Source organism: Poecilia formosa, unplaced genomic scaffold (assembly GCF_000485575.1).
Source record: "Poecilia formosa unplaced genomic scaffold, Poecilia_formosa-5.1.2 Scaffold811, whole genome shotgun sequence".
Lineage (NCBI taxonomy): Eukaryota > Metazoa > Chordata > Actinopteri > Cyprinodontiformes > Poeciliidae > Poecilia > Poecilia formosa.
In genome coordinates, this window is record NW_006800750.1 from 74,010 (window position 1) to 79,141 (window position 5,132).

Consider the following 5,132-nt stretch of genomic DNA (forward strand, 5'->3'; position numbering starts at 1 on the left):
CAGGCATCTAGAGTGAAAATGTGGAAAAACACGACATTTCTACATCCTCTCTCATTTGGTAAAGGTAATTCAAGCAGTCTGCTTCTGTTCCAAATATAAAATCTATTACAAATCTAACGAGATATTTTTTTATAATACTAAAACTCATTTAGCATGCTACCCCATGAGATTTCCTTTGCTATGCATTACTCTCAGGATGCTAAATTCAATGTTACTTTTTCTATAGATATCCATGTTAGCATAAAGGGTAACCACATTATTTTCCCTCTGAATTGTATTACACTAAATGTTAAGAATTAATTAATTTTGAACTAGTTCTTTTGCACAACTGTGGTTTGCCATGACGTTACGTAGCCTGCTATATTTTCTGTGAACCATCAGAGGGTGCTGTAGAGAAATTTAACTCTTTTTACTGCTTGTCTGCATTTATTTTTATACTTTTATTGGATTTATAAAAACTAGAAAAACACATCAGATTGAAGTAGATTCTATTTAAATTCATTTTAAACTATTAATGTTAAAAGTACAATGCAATGAGGTTACTAAGAGTATTGTCAAAAAACCTTCTAAAAAAGATTTGGAAATTGTACACAGTCTATGTAGCTGTTGGCTGTGAGATCCATGCTAGCAGAGGAGCTAACAACATTGTTTGTGCTCTGAACCACTCATTTACTGTAAAATACCACCTCCTCTGATCCATTAGTTAGTATTTACAACAGGAAAGATACCAAATTGTTACTATAAACGAATAAAATAAACTCCCAACACCATTTGAAATGTCAATAATTTGAAAATTGTAATTATGTTATGAAAATTATAGACTAAAAAGAACAACACTGAGACAACATTTTTTATTTATTAATACACACTGCAGAGCACGTTATACAAACCCCCCGGCCAGCAGGAACCTCCAAAGGACAGATGCACCCCATACCAGGACAGTCAGACGCCTCCCGAGTACGAGCAGATTGCAGCGTAAGCTTGACCTACAAATAAATGACACAAAAGACATATCAAGCTGATTTTGCACAAAATAAACAAAGATGCAATGTCAAATGTTTTCAATAAAATACTTAGTAATTCATTATAAATTACACATTTAACATTAATGTCAATAAAACTTAGTGTTTTCAGGCGGCGCACATTCAACACCTCTGGCAGGAGTTACACGTGATGCAACTGAAACCTAAAGGACAAATCAAGAAAACAATAGTTAAATAAAATAAAAAAAATCTGTACTAGAAATTATTAATTAGCTGATGCAGTATTCTGCAAATTACCTCGGTGCCTGTGTGAACATGTGGAAGGGCCGATGGAGAGACTGTTTCCATGGCAACCAAGATAGCGGGTGAGAAACGGACAGGATTTAATGGGATGAAACACTCCCTTAAAGCCACAGGAGTCCCATCGCTCTATAAAAGCAAAATTTGAATTAAGATACCAGTGACATTGACAATTATATTTCACGAATAGCTGCAGGTAATGAACCACTCTTTTCTTGGGTGAATCAGACAAAGAGTCCCATTCCCCCGAGTGGTTCCTCTGTAAAAGTAGAGCACATACAAAATTTTAACGATGACTAGCCGTAGTTAAAGAAAAACCTTTCTTTTATTGCAATCCAACAAAAGATTGTTACCTTCCTGCCGGATCTCACAAGTGTCCATTCAGAAGGGTGTGGAGAAGGAGGAGAACGACGAGGACTCTCCACTCTTTTAACAACGACACGCGGCACAAACCTCGGTTGATACGGAGGAGTTGCCAGACTCTGCACCAGTGGCTTTGGTGCTGACAACTCCAGGAACTGATAGCCAGCATTCCAAATCAGATTCCTGAGGATGTGCATCCCGTGGTCATCGCTAAGGTGGATCTGCACATATAAAGAGTAATCAGAGATAAAATTAACATTTCATATGAATGCAAATTTGTTCCTTCTGTATTTAAAATGAAGATATACTCACGCCGTCACGGCACCACAGAGCGAGACGGTCCAGAGGAAAGTGGTCAGCGGTGGAAAAAAAGGGAATCCCTGAAAAGATGATCACAAAATAGAAATTAATTTTGCAGACACCAAATCACCAAAGATAACATGAAAAGAGCTGCAATACATTTACCAAACAAAGACATAATTATCAATATTTTACTACCTACCTAGCTTTGCTGATCTGCGGTGGAATTCTTGCTGGAACAAATTCTGCTTCTCTCTGGACTCAGTCAAGCGGGGGACGAAGCCGGTACAAAACACCTAGAATAAATAATCAATTTAGAAATTTATATTGAAAAGACCTAGGAAAATAATAACCCATTAAGAAGTTGATGTTTATATCACTGTTTCTAGATTCCAGGCTGAAACACTATTGCTCAGAATGCTTTATATGTGCAGGAGATGAGAAATTTCTAAAACAAGAAAAGCACTGGTATCTGTGAACCGGGATTGAGAAATACTGGTTTTTAATCAACAACAGTGCCCACTTTCGGCCAACGACTACAGACGGCAAAGAGGTACCGCTCAAATTCCTCTCCGGCTTCTTCTGGATGGCGACTGGCCGTAAGGCTGTTTGACGGAGCCATGATGCACACAGCGTCAGGCTCCAGAGGTACATTAGCTTTCATCACCTCAAGACGCAAGTGAGCTGCACAGGCCCCAGGAGTAGACATAAAGCCAAACTGTAAGCAGCCATTCGGCATTTCAACAATTCCATCCGCAAAGGACCGCAAATGGGACGCTCCAACGAGAAGGACGAACTAAAATAGTACAAACACAACAAAATAAGAACCATGCCGACATATTCTATTTGAAATTTTTGCTGATTTTACTTACTTTCTTATCAGGGCGCCCCTCAGGAATGACCAGCTTGTGACAGTGATTGGTCACTTCACTAGCTGGCCATGGTCTCACAGAATGGCGCCAGCCGGTGCCACGCCCTATAAACAAAAATGAAAGAAGATATAAAAATTATTTTAAAAAATATATAAAATATGTACTCTGGATACTTCATCTGACATAAAAATAGTACATTCAATTTAAAATAATATAATAAATTAAACACTGACGTGAAACAAAATCACTAGAGGCATTGGGTATCCCTACACGACCAATTCCAACTGCTTCCACCCTTCTCTTAGCAGCTTCGGATCGGCGGTGGGACTTTCCTCGAGGCATCTACATTTAAAGATGAAAGAATTAAGTGACATGAATATTTATTGATAATTACAGGAATATAAATATTAGTGTATAACAAAAATAAATACACTCTTGACATTTATGCAGATATTTAAGTACACCTTTTCATGGGAAAACACTGACAAAATGACCCTTTGACACAATTAAAATTAGTCTATGTGCAGCTATATACAAAAACACACAAAAAAAAGATCACCGGAGCTTAAATCGGTTTCCAATTCCAGCTTCCGATTCAGGAAATGGCTAAAGGGCAATTCCAAAGAATTTTTCAATACCTTCCGCGACATTAATCTACTCTAGTTAAAAAACTACAATACTAAAACACTTCAAACTTGAACTGGACTTTTATCAACTTGGAGCTGAATATTTAAAACCATCTTTAGGATCTGTTAAAGTTTTTTCTGATTAGTGAAACTTAAATAAAGGACTATCTTTTTCCTTTTTTCTATCCCAGTTAAACTAGAATTGCTCAAAGTCCAAACGTACAACTCATAGACTCTTAAACCTGGATTGGATTATTCTCAAATAATACAATATTTAAAAATGTGTTTAGGGTTTGTGAAACCTTTATATGATTTGTGAAACTTCAATAAAATCCCATTTTTATACTTTTTTGGCCTCTAGCTCATATTAGAACTGCTTTACTTACAAAACCACATAACTTACACTCTTACAACCAGGACTACATTATTCTCCTCTAACAGTAGAATATTGAATGCATGTTTAGGATTGGTGAAACCCTTACTTGATTTGTAAAAATTCCATAAACTTCATATTACCATTCATGCTTGTGGTTCCATGCAGTTTTTTCTATTTCAAATTCTCTTCAAATTCAAAACCATTTTATTAATCTCCGACATAAATTATTACTTGAGGTAGCTCATTAAGGCCTCAGTTATTTTTCAGGCAACTAAAATATATGGTTCCATCCTGATATCTCTGGTAAATACAGAGCAAATGTTACAAAGTCCTCAGGACTTATTGTTGATGATAATAGGATTAAAGAAATTTAAAGATTTGCTGTTAAGTTAATTTATTCCTATGACTTAGAGGGGGAACAGATTATTTATGTATTAAGCAAATTTTTGATTGCTTCTTTTTTAAAGAGCAGCTGATTAAAGTAGAGATGTGCCGATAATTTTTTTTCCTGCTGATACTGATACCGATCACCCATGAGAGCCGATCACCGATACGGATCACATAATTATTTATTTATTTATTTTTATCAGAAACACTACCGATTACATTATGTGGAAAAAGGAACCATGAATTCACCTTAATTTAGACAAAAACTTGTTTTTAATAACATTTTCCAAGAAGAAAAAGAAACAAAACAGGCATTGTGCAAATTGTACTGCTATTGATAATACTATCTTTAAAAGACTGATAACATATGAAGGCTCTGAAGAGACTAAGTAATGCAGAGCCAAAATAAAACCTCTCAACATTGCCAAGAAGTTCAAGTATAAAACTTAACATTCAAAGGCAAATACAGGTTCCATGACAATACACAATCCGGAGTTACTGATTGAAAACTTCCTGATAGCATGGCGGCTAGCTGATTACTGCTAGCTCTGATTGGCTGTTTCTGACTGAGTGGAGTAATTATGCAGAGCAGGGAGGAGATTGATTATTTTTTTTAGAGATTATCTGTCTCATGTTAGGACAGTGAAAGTTTTAATGTAAAATGTATTTTTTAAGTTAGATGCTGCAGCTTTAAACAGAGATTCGGTGTAAAAGTCACTACCAGATGGAGCAGAAGCGAAGCTCCGTCTGTCAAATATTACTACCTGTAGCGTAGCAGCGGTTCAACAGCGAGAACAGAACCAGCGTCTTACATCGCAACTCGAAGACTTAAATAATTTTCCAGGTTATTTGTTTAGCTTACTGACCGTCATGCTAATCCGGGTGAGCGTTTGTAGCTGTGCGCTGCTTTACCTGCTATCTGATC

At 36.4% G+C, this 5,132-nt stretch overlaps 1 protein-coding gene and 1 long non-coding RNA gene across 2 annotated transcripts in view; one reads left to right on the forward strand and one right to left on the reverse strand.

Moving 5' to 3' along the window:
- The window catches only part of LOC103131684 (chloride channel protein 2-like), a gene marked incomplete at its 3' end in the record, with an annotated part of 85,497 nt that overhangs the window by 47,064 nt on the left and 33,301 nt on the right, over nt 1-5,132 (forward strand). The gene's annotated exons all lie outside the window — the stretch shown is intronic.
- Nucleotides 1-5,132, reverse strand: part of LOC107834867 (uncharacterized) — a 7,223-nt gene that overhangs the window by 700 nt on the left and 1,391 nt on the right. The window lies entirely within an intron of this gene.